The following is a 17,929-nucleotide window of genomic DNA, read 5'->3' as shown; positions in this document are numbered from 1 at the left end:
TCCCTCTTTGTTCTTCAATATCGCATATAGGAAGACCTTGAAATATGACTTCAGGATTTGTGCTTTGTGAAATCCTCTCCCGGGCTTCATTTAATAAATTATAATGTTGTACATGTGTAATGGAAACCAAGGCCACCCAGATGTGCATAACAACTGACTTAACTCTTACTTCAATTTTGGCAATGTCAGGGTGGGGGAGAACAATTAATGTTTTTAATTTCATATTTGATAACTACCACTTTAAACAAAAACATACTTCTCTGTTCCCTGACATAATCTGATGTAGTAAGGAGACATGGCTCTGCCTGTTTCTTTGACATCATTGTGATGTTACTGATGAGTGGAGTAAACAGCAGCCCAGGGCGCATGTAAAGATCAGGAGGTTTGCCAGCGCCCCCCTATCAGTGCACACATAGATGTATTCGCCATGTGTCCCTGGCATCACTAAGCTGTGGGTGTGTCAGGGACTGGAGAAGGGAGCACGAGAATGCTATCAGGTGACCGACGCGGGTTATTTAAGCTCACTCTGCTGGGCTGCTACAGCACTGATCCCTGCTGCTTCCCGCCGTGACCACCAGGAAGAGACACAGGTGAGTGGATACTTGTGAGTGATGCAGGTGAGCGGGCATCTGAGAGTGACAAAGGTGAATGGGCACGGATGCAGGAGGTTCAGAGGCACAGCAATCTGCCTGGGATGGGCTGACAAAAGGAATAAAAAGGAAAAGAATAAAGAGAAGCATGGAGTGTGGTGCCACATTTCACTTATTTAAAGTGAAAATTGAACAATCACAAGTGATGCACAATAAACAGTGCACACGAGGGGATCAGGCAAGTTCACTGTACTGCAGAAATGATTGGAATTTGCGCAAAAACAAAAGAGCATGTAATATGTAAAAAAATAAAAAGCTTGGCTAGCATGTTAAAGAAATCCATGCCAAGTCAAGTACACTGCTTTTTTGTATTTATGTATGTATTTGGGAAAACACGAAGCTTGGGAGACACCTAAAAAAGAGAAAGCATGCTGCCTCCTGAGCTTGTTCGCCATTTGCTTGCAATAACTGATAGACTTTATAGGAGCAACTTTAACAAGCACTGGTAAATGCATTAGGTTTCACCTATGTGATTAATAATAAACAGTTTTTTGTTGTAAGTTGTAGCTTGCTGAATGTATTGTAAGTTACAGAAAGTCTGCTAAAGTGTTATGACTTGTTTATGTATAAAAGGCAATATATTGTGCTATTACTAGTGGTATAGTGCGGGTAAGTATTAGCAACGTTTTGAAAAATGAATTGAAAGAGGGAAATTATGGAATTAATTGATGTGATAGCAATATTATGGGGTCGATTCCGATCCTGGAAAAAAACGTCTGTACGATTGGTATCCGGAGCCCTCTCCATACGAATCGTAAACATGGCATACGACCCGACGAGTACGATCCGGACCGGGGTATGAGGACGCGATTCGTACGGTCCACGTCAGGTAAGGGCGATTCATACGGAAAAGAACACAATCACATATACACCGTACGGTAAGTACACCACATGATCACAGGGTTACGGTGCGTACCCCTGCGATCATGGGGTGTATACACCGTACCCCGCGATCGCAGGGTGAATGCACCGTACACTCAGCGAACATGGGGTACGGTGCGTACACCCCATGATCACGGGGTACGGTGCGTACACCCCATGATCGCAGGGGTACACAGTGTACCCCTGTGATAATGGGGTGAACGCACCGTACCCGGAGGGGGGCTGTTCGTACCTGTTTCGAGGTGAACTCTGCTTCTCCGGATGTTTTTGGCTCCCGTGTAAAAAGCGTTGTACGGTGCGTACCCGACACGAATCATACTAGCTGGATCAGAGAAACCAGCCGCGAACCGTACGGATGTTGCGTACAGCGGGTTCCGAGGGAGATTCATACGGGGGTTTGATTCGTACGGTCTCTGTACGATTCGTACGGAGCCCAGCTCCTGGTACGATTCGTACTTCGTCGCACGTACCGGGGACGTTGCAGGGTACGATTCATATGGGAAAAACACTCCGTACGGCTATTCGGAGCGGTTTTTCCCGTATCGGAATCGACCCCCATGTGTTTAGAGGAGTTCTGACAACTTTTGGCCCTGGTGTCAATGCACCTGCTGCACAAATTCAAATCATGCCCCTAGTGCCTGCAAGATAACTGCATTTGAGACTGCCTTTTTAGTAGTAAAATATAGAAATATTTGGGGTTTATAGGAGTTCTGACAACTTTTGGCCCCGTTGCCACCGCACTTGCTGCATCATTCAAATCAAGCCCCTTTTAACTCTAAGCCAACTGCTATTGTGCCTGCCTGTATAGTAGTAGAATATATTAATATCAGGTATTTCAAGGAGGTTGTTACAAATGTTGGGCCTGGTGCCACTTCACCTGCTGCACCATTCAAATCATGACACTGTTGACTGCAAGGTAACTGCACTTGTGACTGCCTGTTAGTGGTAAACTATAGCAATTTTAGGTGTTTACTGGGGTGCCTAGAGCTTTTGGTCCTAGTGCTACTGCACCTGCTGCATCATTTAAATCAAGTCCCTTTTAACAGCTAGATAACTGCAATCATGACTGCCTGTTTAGTGGTCAAATATAGCAATGTGCTGTTTTTGGAGGAGTTCTGGCAACATTTGGGCCTGGCGCTACTGCACCTGCTGCACAATTCAAATCATGACTCCATTGTCTGCAAGGTAATTGCACTTGTGGCTGACAGTTTAGTAGTAAAATTTAGCATAGCTCTTGTATATTAACTTTATTTTTAACATGCAATGTTTATTACAACATTTAGAATTTGATCATAATGACCAAATAGATTAAGTTGAAAAAAACAATCTGATAATGCCTACAAAGTAAAAAGAAATGTACTGAGGCATGAATAGGAAATGCCACAAACATTCTAAGGCTAAAGCATCTGCTTTACACAACTAAGTAATATAAAGCAAGCCTTCCAGCATACTGTTAGAAGTTGTCTTCCTTTTCCGTGGGAAGAGATCTCATCTTGACAGTGAATGGGGCTTAAACAGTGTAAACAGCTTTAGTAGAAGTATCGTAAATGCGTGCACCCAGGGGAAGTCAGCAAAAAAAAGTTCCACACAAAAGTGAATGAACACAGTAATTCGGCTTTGGGTACTGATAAGAAAACCCTTTTGAGATATGTTAATTACAAGAGATTTCTCAAGCACAGCACAAGCGCTGAGCAGGCGAAACATAAAAAGCAGATGGAAATTAAATCACCATCTAAATGGATCCCCCAAGTACAGGCAAAATAATTAACCAGTATTCAAAGTTAACAAAAATAAAATAAAAGCACACTTTGAACCAACTTTGTAGCTGAGGAGAAATAAATTATTTTTAGGCAGACAATTTTACAGACCAATGAATAAAACTGACCCAAAGCCCCTTGCTATATATTATGCATATTTGTTTTAACAACAATAGTTTGGTTAAACAGCTAAAACTGTCTCAAAGTCCACGCGAAAAACAACCAACTTCAAAAAATGAAGAGAAAGAGGCTTTTATACTATAGATGACAGTGGCTAAACTGACTACTTCTAGAGTTTGCAAGTCCATCAACATTACGCAATTTGAGAGCCAAACTCAAAATCTTTCTCGTTAGAGCCCAATTAGAGCTTTGCCTCCATCTTTAACACTGCTGTCAGTTGATATGTTGCCAGCTAAACCCTTCTCTCCTTAACTCAGGATCATTGTAGCCAACACTTAGCTCCCTTTTCAAAAATTACCATGAGGCATTTCGTCCTATTCTATATTTTAATATTTTGATTGTCCGCTTATGGATGACAGAGATAATCGTGATAATTATAAGTGGTATCAAGTGCCCATCCTTATTTAAAAGGATAAGTCACTGGGAGAGTACCGGTACTTCTCAGGAGCAAAGGCACTCTAAAGAGTAAGTACCTGCACTTCTAAATTACTATTTAAATCACTGGTAACTACCCTGGGGCTGGTTATACAAGCTTCTAAACAGTCGGACATATGTAGAAACACATTTTCCCATAGACACAGAGTGGGTAAAAAAACCTTTGATACATCTGGCCCAGTGTAGTCCACTCAGCTTGTCACATTTTTAAGTGTTAAAGCAAAAAACTATGACAGCCTGTCTTAACCCTAAGAAGTGCAGTAAATGATGTTATTGATTTGCAAACGTTTTAAAAATAGAATTATGGCCTGCTTTCTTATTTCCCTCCTCAATATTTTGCAAGGGTGGGTTTGTTTGAAAACTGCACAACTCAGTAAATAATATGGACTGAGGGCATCTTCTATGTAACATGGGATTCCTCCTTTCATGTACCACAACAGATATTTCCACATACTTTTCCAACTGATACCAAGATGGCAGTAATAAGTTTCCATATCTTGGTCAGAAAGACTAGTGGTGTGGGACATTCAGATTTTCCAACAATTACGCTGGAGAGCCCGTTATAATATAATATATGACAGGGCATGAGGGTGGCTTAAGGGGCAGTGGAGAGGGAGAGGTGTGGGGATTGTTGGGGGTACCAAGTGATAAGAAACTGGGAGCCCAATCTGAATTTACCGGCTCCTGTATTTGGGATTGTTTCCTTCCTGCTGCTGACTTTCCAGGATATCTGCCCTGGTTCTTGCCGCTGAGCCATATACCAGCTGACAGGCGTGAGCCGCTTGAGAACCGCCATTGTTGCCAGCCCGCTTGCCCAAAGACTACAAGCCCCAGCATTCTGTACAGCGCGTACGCCGCGCACCGCGAGCACCAGGAGGTGCACAAAAGGGGGCTGGGGCTCCGCGGGGCGGGAGCCTAATCTGAACTTAAAGACTGCTGTTTCTGGGACTGTTTCCTTCCTGCTGCTGATTTTCCAGGATATCTGCCCTGGTCCTTGCCGCGGAGTCATATACCTGCTGACAGGCGCGAGGCGCTTAAGAACCGCCATTGTTGCCCGCCTGCTTGCCCAAAGACTACAACCCCCAGCATTCTGTGCGGCGCGCATGCCGCGCACTGCACTCTGAGCGCCAGGAGGCGCACACAAGGAGCCTGGAGCTCCCGCGGGCCGGGAGCCCAATCTGAACTTACCGGCTGCTATTTCTGGGACCGTTTCCTTCCTGCTGCCAACTTTCCAGGATATCTGCCCTGGTCCTTGCCGCTCAGCCATATACCAGCTGACAGACGCGAGGTGCTTGAGAACCGCCATTGTTGCCTGCCCGCTTGCCCAAAGACAACAACCCCCAGCATTCTGTGCAGCGCGCACGCGGCACACTGCACCGTGAGCACCAGAAGGCACACAAAAGGGGGCTAGGGCTCGCGTGGGGTGGGAGCCCAATTTGAACTTAACGGCTGCTGTTTCTGGGACCGTTTCCTTCCTGCTGCTGACTTTCCAGGATATCAGCTCTGGTCCTTGCCGCAGAGCCATATTCCAGCTGACAGGCGCAAGGCGCGAGAGAACCGCCATTGTTGCCCACCCGCTTGCCCAATGATTACAACCCCCAGAATTCTGTGCGGTGCGCACGCCGCGCAATGCACCGAGAGCGCCAGGAGGTGCACAAAAGGGGGCTGAGGCTCCCACGGGGCGGGAGCCCAATCTGAACTTACCGGCTGCTGTTTCTGGGACCGTATCCTTCCTGCTGCTGACTTTCCAGGATATCTGCCCTGTGCACCGCACCGTGAGCGCATGAGGTGCACAAAAGGGGGCTAGGGCTCCCACAGCACGGGCGGCCCGCCTTCTGTCTTGAAACGGGTCCTTGTGCCGGTACTTTTTATGTAGGAACTCTTTCAGGACCATCCACAAGTCACCTATCAAGCGAAGGAGCAAATTAGTTCACACACACTCCCGTATTGTGGTTATATTGATCTTGGGAAAAGTTGTTTTGTTTTTATTCCTAGGGAGCTTTCTTTTTTTATTATCTTCATGTATTGTCACACATATATTCTAACGGTAATTTGCATTTGTCCAGTGTGTAGGCTTTGTGCTTTTAAGTTGTCTAAAAACTACAGTTAAAAAATGAGTAGGCGGAAAGCTACTGCGGGGAAAGGAGTAGTTGGAACTTTAGATGCCTTTTTAACCAGGGCTGAATCTGTCCTTAATAACAAAATTTTGTTAACGGAGCATAGATTATCTTTGGAGCTGTCTACCTTACATGGAATGCTTTCCCTCACTCCTGCTATTCCTTATGTCTTGTTTGCCCCTAATCAGGAGATGCCACTAGAACAGAGTAGTCAATCACCTTTCTCTGATATAACATCGTTGAATGATACAGTCCCCTCTATAATTTTGGAGCAGGAATCGAGCCCAGTTCAACAAAAATCAAGAACAAGAGCACAAAAAGAAAAAGCAAAGCCCACCCGCCCTACCAATCCCCCAGTTGTAACTAAGAAAAACCGGGGGACTAGCCAGACAAAGAAACCCGTCAAGGGTAGTCCGGAGAGGAGTAGGGTAGAAGCTCCTACCTTGGGCGACGTTAACAATGTAAATTCAACTACTCAGAATCATGCTAGGACAGGGATACCATCTGCGGGTTGTCTAGAGGGGGAATACTGGGGGAGATTAGAAACCATGTTGACTACCCTAATTGAACCTATATTTCAAAACAATAAAAAAGGTATGATCGAAGATAGGTTGTCTAACTTAGAAACGTTGGTGGCAAATATTCCCCAGGATAGTGCGCAAATGTGGGTCTCGTGCTCACTAACCGCTATATGTATCAAGCTATTTAGCATTCGCAAAGGCCGAAATTCTGCGAATTTCGGCCTTTGCGAATGCTAAATAGACAAATGGAATGTATCAAACAAGTTTGATGCAAAATAAGGATTAGCAAAATGTGCTAATCCTTATTTTGCGATTGCACTTAAGGAATTGCAAATTTTGCGATTCCTTAAATGCAATGTATCAAACAAATATTATGGAAAAAATGCCATTAAGGATTAGCAAATTACCACCAACTTCTAGTTGGTGGTAATTTGCGAATTCTTATCAAAAAGCTTTTTTGAAAAAAACCAAAGGTGCCATATGACGCCCATACATGCCCTTAGGGCATGTATGTGCGCCATATGCCCCCAAATGTCTTTTTCAGGGGTGCAGCAGGGTGTTCTTGAGACACCCCTGCACCCTTGGAAAAATCCCTAATTTGCGATCAGCAAATTGCTAATTGCAAATTGCACTTTCATTCCTATGGGCCTCCTGGCCCATGGAAATGAAGGGGTAATTTGCGATTAGCAATTTGCTAATCTCAAATTAGGAATGCTAAGGAATCGCTATTGGAAAGCGATTTTGTACATACATACCGTTTTGCATTTCCTAAATAGCGATTCCTTAAAATTCGCTATTTAGGAAATGCAAAATGGTTTGTTGATACATATAGCGGTAAGCCACTGGAGTCAAGCTATCCTGGCTGAAGACGGCTGATAGCCAGAAACCGGTCCTAGGATGCTTGATTCCGGTCCAGGTAAGACATGGCTTGGCAGTTCGGGCTGGACTGTTCCCATGAGGCACAGGGTCAAGACTGATTTGCAAATGGCCATGTCTGAACTGAGGTGGCTTGGTGAGCAAAATAACGATGGATTAAACCCTGATCTGTGACTCGGGGTGAATGTTTTGCCATTGTGTAACATTCCGTCCATCATCTTGTGTGTTTTGCTGTCACCCTATGTGGGAAGGGAATGCCCAGACGTGGCTCCCGTGCTCACTAAGCTACTGGAGTCAAGGTATCCTGGCTGAAGACGGCAGATAGTCAGAAATCGGTCCTAGGATGCTTGATTCCGGTCCAGGGAAGACATGGCTTGGCAGTTCGGGCTGGACTGTTCCCATGAGGCACAGGGTCAGACTGATTTGCATATGGCCATGTCTAAAATGGGGTGGCAGAGTGGGCTAAAGAACGGTGATGGATTAAACCCAGATCTGTTGACTGGGTGGGAGTGTTTGATTGGTTCAGATGCTCCGTCCATCCCCACCCCCTTTTGTACCGCTTTGTTCGCCATTATTTGGCAGGGTATGCTCAGACGTGAGTCGCTTGCTCACTTTGCCACTGGATTCAAGCAAGCACCCGCGTAGCTAGGGGAGTGCGGGGGGGCGGTCCGCCCCAGGCGGCAATATTTTCGAGGCGGCACACGTCATTGATGGCCCATGGCGGCGGCCTTTATAATTTATTTGGGGACACCGTCAGTGTCTGCAAACAAATTATAAAGGCCGCCGCCATGGGCCATCAGTGCTGCGCAAGCGGGGGCTGCCGTGTATTTGGATCCCAGACCCAGAGCAATCAGCGGTAGCGCGCGAAAGCGCTACCAATGATCGCTCTGGGAATCATTTTTGACCAGCCCCCCCCTGCGCTGAAAGCGCCGCAGTCACGTGCGCCACCACCATGCGCTCTCGAGTCTGTGTACAATGCACGAGTGCGCTTTGTGACTTTCACTTTTGTTCTCTGGCTGCTGTAATGTTATGTGGGGTCTCCCAAATTCCAGTTCAAGCACCTTGCCCGAATCCTTTGAATATCTGGGTGGTGCTGAACTCTTCAGGCAGGATCACAGGCTCCGATTTCTGACTGAGGCACTGCTGCTTTCATGAGGGCACTGGGCAGTCCTTGGGCGTCGGAGCTTCTTCATTGTGAGCCACGGGGGCCCATATGCGCGTTGTGAGTGAGAGCACAGGACGCGATGATGTCACATCCTCGCCCACAAAAGCCACGGAATGAGAGGTCCGGGCCTGTCTGAGCCTGTACACTCAGGCAGCCCTTTATGGCCTGACGCTGTGCCCGGCATCATGGCGACAGGGCGAGTGGAGAGTCTGCATGTGGCATCAATCTGGACTGTTTATAATCATTATCGAGGCCGGTTTCTGCTTCATGATGTCAGGGAGGTCACGGCGGCAGAACGTGTATTCAAGCTATGAGACACGGCTGACACTGAGTGAGTTTATTTACAATTGAATAAACGCTTTGTGGTGGTAATGAATATGTCCCAAATTACGTGCAGCCGGTTTTATTAAAAAACATTTGCGTTTGTTGGTGTTATGGGGCCTTTGTTACGCCACTGGGCCAGTTTTTATTAATAATATCAGTGACATTTTCAATGACTGGAATATAAAGTATTCCTGCACTGAGTTCCAGCAAACTCAAATGTCATGTGTTGCGAAGTTAAAATTGTGCAAACGTTTGTGAAGTGGAATTTTGTTAAAACAAGTTGCAAATGTTGAATGCATTACCTTGTTGAAGTGATAAAGGGAGGGAAAAGAAGAGAGGAAGAGTGAAAGTGGGAAAGAGAGAGATAGAGAAATTGAAATAACTTACAACATTCAAAGAACATTCCTTGTCCAGATCTAAAGAAACATCAAGAGCTGTGTAACCAACAACCTTCTATCAATGTGGGTGATTTAGGGTCGACCACCATTTGTTTTCTCAGTCAGTATGTTACAAGTATGCAGGCACATGCTGATGTGTGCAGTATGCAGATTCCGAAGGAAGTGAGGGTTAGCCACGATTTCATGCAAACAAGATTTGATTTTTGAAAAATAACATGTTCTAGGTTAAACTCACGAGAAACGGTAATGGGAGAGGAACTATTGTCAGAAAAAGACTTGACATCATGATTCAGAAGGTAAGGGGAACATCGCATGAAACAGTGAGTGATTCCAAAAATTCTTTAGCAGCTTTCTCCGAAAGGACACACGGTTATAGAGCGCTTACTGATGTACTGGGTTGATTCGCCCACTCAACTTCCAAATACATTCAATGTTTATTGATAAAGCAGACTACAGGTTGGAGAGTAGAGAGGAGACGCTGCCCTAACAGCCACGCTCCCTAGTACCCACTAGTGGTGCCTATCTACAGGGCCTAATTTGAGCCGGTGGTTGAAGGTGGGACCCACTGGCATTCTTTGATACAGGTGACCTGTGCACATGTCTCAATTTGCTTAATGGCAAGTATTGTATTGTAATTGCATTTATATAGTGCCTACTTCCTCTGAAGAGGCGTCAAAGCGCTTTTCGGTGAGTAGCATGCTACTCTGGAACTTAAACACTATTAGTTGATTTGGTGTAATGTAATTGAAAGTAATTTGAGTTGTTAGAATATTATTTGGACTGAAAAGGAATAGTGGGGGATATGTGGAGTTGGACAAGAGGAAGTCATTGGGCCTCTTTTTATATTTAAAACCTATGTTTTGTTCAAACTAATATTTTTTGGTATTTCACTTGCAAACAGCGTGCCAATCGCAGGCAGCCTGCTTCGAGGTCACTTAAAACATTGATTTAATGTCTTCTTCTCTTTAAGTGTCTTGATCCATAATGCCTGTCAGAGTAGTATGTATGTGAGGGGGTTGGGAGGGCAGCTGTTGGAAAACGATTCCTTGCACTGTTGTAGATTTAGGTTTCTCTCTGAGTTTTCCAGATCCAAGCGTGAGGTGCTCACTCAGTGTATTTTTTTCCTTTGCATTCTGGAACTTGTCGTGTTGGGTGTATGATGGGATGAACAGGACTGGAAACCCCTGAGTGCAATAAAAACATATGGACAGGATGAGCTACTCAAGCTTGGAAATGGAGAACCTGAGAGGTCTGTGGTTTATCAGTGGAGCCCGTGCCACCAGAAATATCTCGTTCCAGTCCTAAGCTTTCCTTTTAGAAATCATTGCCATTTTGTACTGTAGTCTAGTAGGCTCAACTGAAGTGAATCACGACTGCGACTCCCTACATTCAATACGTTGTTGCATAAAGAGCAGAGACCCGAACATGGTGTCCCAATGAGAGGATGTAGCGTTAGGGCCAGACTCCAACAACTATGAGTGACATTTCCACACGAGCAAAATCAAGCAATGAAGAGGAGGGAAACATATAAATATTATAAATTACACCCATTTGAACAACGAGAAACTATAAGAAGATCTTAAAATGGCTGGAAAGCACCAGAAATGGACAGGCACGCACATAGCTAGGGGGTCACAACCCAGGCTGGAAGGTACTGAATGTGGTGATGAAGAATAAGGTTAAAAATACATGATAATGGGATGGAATAATGTAGTATGTATAACGTTATGATGTAAAGCATGTCAAGAATGTCAGAACACAAAAGCAGTGTGCGATTTCTCTGTCACTAGGCCTTGTGTGAAATGAACTTCTATATATCAATAACAATCTGGTGGTTTTTGGCGTGACAAAGCCAAGCTACATGGTTGACTTCATTGGGGGCTCCGGAGCAAATACGCCCTTTTTTCTGCAGACCTCTCCCCTCCCCTCCCGCTATCGGCCGGGGGCGGCAATCTGAGGGGTAGCCCCGGGCGCCAGAAGCTCTAGCTACGCCCCTGCAAGCAAGCCTGGCTGAAGACGGCTGTAATGCCAGAAACCGGTCCTAGGAAGCTTGTTTCCGGTCCAGGGAAGGCATGGCTTGGCAGTTCGGGCTGGACTGTTCCCATGAGGCACAGGGACAGACTGATTTGCATATGGCCATGTCTGAACTAGGGTAGCAGAGTGGGCTAAACAACGGTGATGGATTAAACCCAAATCTGTTGACTGGGTGTGAGTGTTTGATTGGTTCAGATGCTCCGTCCATCACCACCCCCTTTTATACCGCTTTGTTCGCCATAAGTTGGCAGGTTATGGTCAGACGTAAGTCTCTTGCTCACTTTGCCACTGGATTCAAGCAAGCCTGGCTGAAGACGGCTGTAATGCCAGAATCCGGTCCTAGGAAGCTTGTTTCCGGTCCAGGGAAGGCATAGCTTGGCAGTTCGGGCTGGACTGTTCCCATGAGGCACAGGGTAAGACTGATTTGCATATGGCCATGTCTGAACTGGGGTGGCATAGTGGGCTAAAGAACGGTGATGGATTAAACCCAGATCTGTTGACTGGGTGTGAGTGCTTGATTGGTTCAGATGCCCCGTCCATCCACACCCCCTTTTGTACCGCTTTGTTCACCATAAGTTGGCAGGGTATGCTCAGACGTGAGTCCCTTGCTCACTTTGCCATTGGATTCAAACAAGCCTGGCTGAAGATGGCTGTAATGCCAGAGACCGGTCCTAGGAAGCTTGTTTCCGGGACAGGGAAGGCATGGCTTGGCAGTTCGGGCTGGACTGTTCCCATGAGGCACAGGGTCAGACTGATTTGCATATGGCCATGTCTGAACTGGGGTGGCAGAGTGGGCTAAAGAACGGTGATGGATTAAACCCAGATCTGTTGACTGGGTGTGAGTGTTTGATTGGTTTGGATGCTCCGTCCATCACCACCCCCTTTTGTACCGCTTTGTTTGCCATAAATTGGCAGGGGGTGCTCAGACGTGAGTCCCCTGCTCACTTTGCCACTGGATTCAAGCAAGCCTGGCTGAAGACGGCTGTAATGCCAGAAACCGGTCCTAGGAAGCTTGTTTCCGGTCCAGGGAAGGCATGGCTTGGCAGTTCGGGCTGGACTGTTCCCATGAGGCACAGGGTCAGACTGATTTGCATATGGCCATGCTTGAACTGGGGTGACAGAGTGGGCTAAAGAACGGTGATGGATTAAACCCAGATCTGTTAACTGGGTGTGAGTGTTTGATTGGTTCAGATGCTCCGTCCATCACCACCCCCTTTTGCACCGCTTTGTTTGCCATAAATTGGCAGGGGATGCTCAGACGTGAGTCCCATGCTCACTTTGCCACTGGATTCAAGCAAGCCTGGCTGAAGACGGCTGTAATGCCAGAAACCGGTCCTAGAATGCTTGTTTCGGGTCCAGGGAAGGCATGGCTTGGCAGTTCTGGCTGGACTGTTCCCACGAGGCACAGGGTCAGACTGATTTACATATGGCCATGTCTGAACTGGGGTGGCAGAGTGGGCTAAAGAACGGTGATGGATTAAACCCAGATCTATTGACTGGGTGTGAGTGTTTGATTGGTTCAGATGCTCCGTCCTTCACCACCCCCTTTTGTACCGCATTAAATAAAATAAGCCATTGGTTTGCACAGAACTCTACAGTTGGTGCGAATATATCCAATAATATATTCATGGCATGTAGAGTTAATTGGATCGGGAATTCACGTAAACAAGGGACTGGTGAATGTATCATCATTAACTTTGACAACCCCCATACTGCAGGTCGTATTTTTTCAAGGGATTACAGTCTCTACCCACTAGTGAGTTCTGTAATCAGAATACTACCCCTGGGCTTTTTTATAGGCAACCTAGCAGTAGGGATACGGTGGAAGTAGCTTATGGAGGACTTCGTTTAGGAGATGCTCGAACAAGATCTGAACTCACTCATCAATGTATCCCCCTAGTGCAACCCTAACCATTGATGGATAGGTATTTTGGAATTGACCACAGATTGACCCTAAATAACAGATTTGACACCCTGACCGGTATGGAGGAATGTGATTGACTGCGGGGCCCTGTTTCTGTTGGGTCGAAGCCGGTCGCTGTATCCCAGGATCTTAGGGTTATAGCAGCTGGGCCCCCACGGAGGTGTTCAAACAACTTTCTATCTTGGAACATAGCGGGCCTGGCTGCTAGGCTACAGGATCCTAGATGGATAGTTTACGTTAAGCAATTCCTGGTAATCTGTCTACAGGAAACGTGGTCAGTAGAATGTGACCTTTTCCTGGAAGGCTGCAAAGCCTTTTTTGTCCCAGCTAAACCCTCCTTAAGGGGGAGACCAAAGGGTGGTTTGGTCATTTACATCTCTGTGACAATTGCATGCAAAGTGCAGGCCTTACCAATTATACACCCAGGATTCCAAGCTCTAACGGTACAAAAGGGGTTTACCAGCTGGGGACTGGTTAACTTTTATAACTCTGTTTCTCCTCCGTATAAGTCCAGTAATGTAACCGCCCTTAGCGAAACCATAATCAAATTCCTGAGCCAAAGCTTACCTAGCCTTGTGGTTGCCGGTGATTTTAACATACATCCTTGTGGTGAGCTGCTAATGTCTTGTATATCTGACATGGGCTGTACTCGCATGCACAGTTTCCACTTTGAACACACGGTTGAAGGGGAGTTATTAAACGCTCTGATTAATGATATAGGTCTGATGGCAACAATAGTTTTAACAGACCCCTGCACCAATGTTACCGTACCTACGTTTAAGGGACACGAGAAGGGGTCATTTATTGATTATGTCTTAATTTCATCTTCGCTACAATCTTTAGTAAGCTCTTTCAAAATCCCAGAGAGGGAATTCAGTGATCACAATCCTATAACACTCCATGTGATCACCTCCCTTGCTGAACAAATAGGGGTTGCACCAAAACTGAGCTCACTGCGACCAACTGATGGAATGCACAGATTGAAACGGTCACAGGTGACCCCAGAAATAATCTTTGATAGAATTAAAACTGTATGTGCTGACAAATTATCTCTCTGCACAATGGAATGGTTCTCACCAAAGGGGGTTTTGGATGCCTTTAAATCCATTTCAGGAAATGTTGCAGGGCTGTTATCTGCCCCAGCAAAAGGTCAAACCCTGGCCGGCCCAACATGGTTTGATACCCACTGCTCAAAAGTAGCTAGGAGGCTTAGGGAAGCTTTGGCACTTAAACCAAGAGTGCAAGCCAATGTTTCCGCTTGCCATAGGGAATATAAGTTGGCCCTTGCCGTACGAAGGGGAACACTGAAGGACGAAGCATGGATGGAGTTGTTGGATCCTGGCACTCTTAGAAACAGCTCAAAGTTCTGAAGTGTGGTAAATAGACCGCTGTTTGACCAGGAAGGGGGGGGGGGCTCGACTGTCACATAACAGAGGAGGAGTGGGAATCACACTTTGAACTTATGTTTGACTGTCCGCCTACGCAAAATCAAGGAACTCTTCATGGTACTCAGGAGGCAGCATTAAGATTTGAGAGGGGTGAGATCCGGGAAGGCATAACAGGCTTAACTACTACAAAAGCACCTGGCCCTGACGGGATCCCCCCAGATCTTTTGAAGTCAGACCCCTCCTTCTGGGCGCCAATACTGGAGTCCGTTTTTGACGTGGTGGCACAGTACGGATGCCTTTAGTCTTGGGCAACCTCCACCATAGTTCCTGTTTTTAAAAAAGGCGATAGAGGCAGCCCCAACTGCTATAGACCCATTTCTCTTATAGATTCAGTGGTAAAAGTGGTAGGTAGGGTCCTCCTTCAAAGATTATCATCCTGGGCTGAGGACAATAGGATATTCTCGGAAGCTCAGTACGGGTTTCGACAGGGACACAGTTGCCCAGTGTCTTAATCTTTTTTTGATACTGAGCAAATACACCATCTCTCGCCCTGGGACCATTCACCTTGTCTTTATGGATCTGTCATCGGCTTTTGATTGCGTCAATAGGATTAAGCTCTGGCAGTCCAAGTGGGCAATGGGTGTGGAGACCAGTATTGTAAATTATTTAGAGGACTTACACAAGTCAACAAAAGCCAATGTTAGGTTCTCACAAGCCCTGCATGTAACGAGGGATTTTAACATTAAGAAGGGAGTCCGGCAAGGTTGTATATTGGCTCCCTTTTTATTTAATTTTTATATTAATGAATTGGAATGCGTCTTACAGGCATCTGGGGATGACAGTCCTAGGGTAGGAAGGCGAGGGATCCCCGTCCTGTTAAATCCGGAAGATGCCATGCTCATATCCAAGACAGAAAGGAGTTTACAATCACTTTTAACCGCCTTTTCTGGCTTCATGTCGGACACGGATCTGGCTATTATCAACACCAAATCTTATGTTATGCAAGTGGGGCAGCCGGTAAAGAAGAATTTTCAATTTAGAGTGAGAGACTCTAAAATTCCCCACACAAACGGGTTTTCATACTTAGGGGTCCTCTTCGATAATAAGCTCAACTGCTCAACTGAGGTCCACTATTATGGAATAATGCAGTGATATTCACAGGGTGAATGCAGGGATTTTCAATTTTGGCTCCAAATTAGGGACGAAACCCACTGGAGCTGTGCTGCAAGTGTACCAGGCTAAAAGTCTAGTCATTGCTTCATATGGCAGCGAAATTTGGGGATACAACGTGGGAGAATCCCTTCAAATAACGGAAAATGACTTCCTGAAATGGCTTTTGTGTGTTCCACGTGGTACGTCTAATTTAGCAGTCCATGAGGAACTGGGGGTCCCATATGTAAATGACGCACTCTCCCTGCGCCCAATGATCTATTGGTTAAAGTGCTGGCTGAACCCAGACCTCCCCCTGACCCACATGATCATAAAAGATTGCATGTCACTTGACAACTCAGCTCGTATTCCGTGGCAGAGGTATGTAAAGGAAAATTTTGGCAGGTTAGGGCGGGGGGATATATTTTCTAATCCTGAATGCATTACTAAGAGAGATGTGGATGAAATTAAAACCGCCTTTTTGGCAGGGAGGAATCTGGATAGAGAGACAAATGAGGTACAGAAACCAAGTGTGCGGACGTACATAATGCTCAAAACAACCCCGAGAGCAGACCCCCACTGTCCACGCACGAAAAATTCCTTCTAACCATGTTTCGATTGAACCTTTTTCACCTTCTGCTTGTCAGACCTAAATGTTTTACTACAAATAAAGTGGGAGTTTCCTGATGCTGCGACGGAAAGTCTCCGCAGGACATGCTGCATTTTATGTTTTTATGTCAACTGTATGAATTTCCTCATAAACTCTATCTGGTTCCTCCTTTAAAAAGACTGAATTTTAGGCAGGTTCGACCAACATTGGTGTATCTTCAACTATTGAAAGAGGACTGCATATTTTTCATTGTGGGTTTCTTAAAAACAACTGTCAATTGTAGATATTCTATGGACCAGTAATGAGTGCTCCCCAAGTTTTTTAACATTTCATTTTTTCTACTGTTTTGGATATCATATCAATAATGCACTGTCATTTTTATTGTATTTTGTCGTGTAACTTTTATGGTTTACATTTTTAAACCAAATAAAGTTTTATTGGCTGATAAGAAACTTAATTTTTTGTAAAACATCCAATGTTCTTGAAGACTTTTAAAACAGATGGAAGGAGATAGAGGAAGAGAGGGGCATAGCTTAGTCAGTGAGATTCAGGATTATACATCTCAAATTACCCAACTAAAAAAGCAGCAGATTGCAGGGTGAAGGGGAGAGATGACCAAGGTTTGGTATGGACTATTTGCATTAGGAAACAGGGGCAGCACTGATTTGCATTAGGTGGGCTTCTGTATAGAGTGACATAGTGGGTGAAAAACGATGGGCTGGAATGTTACAGTGATTGCCACTGGTTAAGCTATTTGCAGATATTCATCCCATTACCTTTTTGGTGCTTTTGGTGTCAATAATATGCTTGGAAACCTGAGACTGGTACAGCTTTTCAAGCCTACTACTGCCAATGTTTTTCCCCATCCAAAAAATGAACAAGTTAATCAGTGAAATAAGAACAATAAGAAAAAAAACTGATGCAGACATAGCAGACCTGACTCAGGATTCCCAGACCTGAGCAGCAAATCAAGAATGCATTTGAAGGATGTCACACGCCAAACAAACCTGCTGAACCTATGCTACCTTGACCTGGTAGATCTCTCTGGGAACTCATGATTAAACTCATGATTATATCCACGTACAACACAACACTCTGGAGTCCCCTCCCTGGGATCACTTATTTTAAATATATTTTTAGTGCAAACCCCCTTCTTCATCTGTTCTGCAAGAATCCTTGATGGTACAGTTGTCAAATCGGTGCATGTGTAAGGATCTCCACGTTTCTAGTCCTCAACTTTAACAAATCATTTTATCAAGTGACTGACGGTCCCGTGTACTAAACCTGGGTCACAAATAGAGGAGGTTGTACAGGTAAATTAATAGGGTGAGCTGGGCCGTGGGTCTGGCTTGGCTCTAAAAGTCTGTGCACAAGTTGATCCATAAAAATGTTTGCCATGTATATCATGCAACAAATTTAATGTAGGAAATATGATAATATCTCATCAGAAATATATTCTAAGTGATAGTTTTTAGAAGCATTGACTGCTCACCACCAACCCTCGAGAAAAAGCCAATAG

The 17,929-nt window shown here is 45.3% G+C and overlaps 1 protein-coding gene across 1 annotated transcript in view; it reads left to right on the top strand.

The window, feature by feature from the left end:
- Positions 1-570: 570 nt before the first annotated feature.
- The window catches only part of LOC144821805 (ADP-ribosyl cyclase/cyclic ADP-ribose hydrolase 1-like), a 212,759-nt gene continuing 195,400 nt past the window's right edge, over positions 571-17,929 (top strand). The window contains exon 1 of the mRNA XM_078678980.1: positions 571-590. The gene's annotated coding sequence lies outside the window, so the exon portion shown is untranslated. The remainder of the gene's footprint in view (positions 591-17,929) is intronic.

This window comes from Lissotriton helveticus, chromosome 2_2 (assembly GCF_964261635.1).
Source record: "Lissotriton helveticus chromosome 2_2, aLisHel1.1, whole genome shotgun sequence".
Lineage (NCBI taxonomy): Eukaryota > Metazoa > Chordata > Amphibia > Caudata > Salamandridae > Lissotriton > Lissotriton helveticus.
The sequence above is the reverse complement of the archived record's forward strand: the minus strand, read 5'-3'. Positions and strand labels throughout refer to the sequence as shown.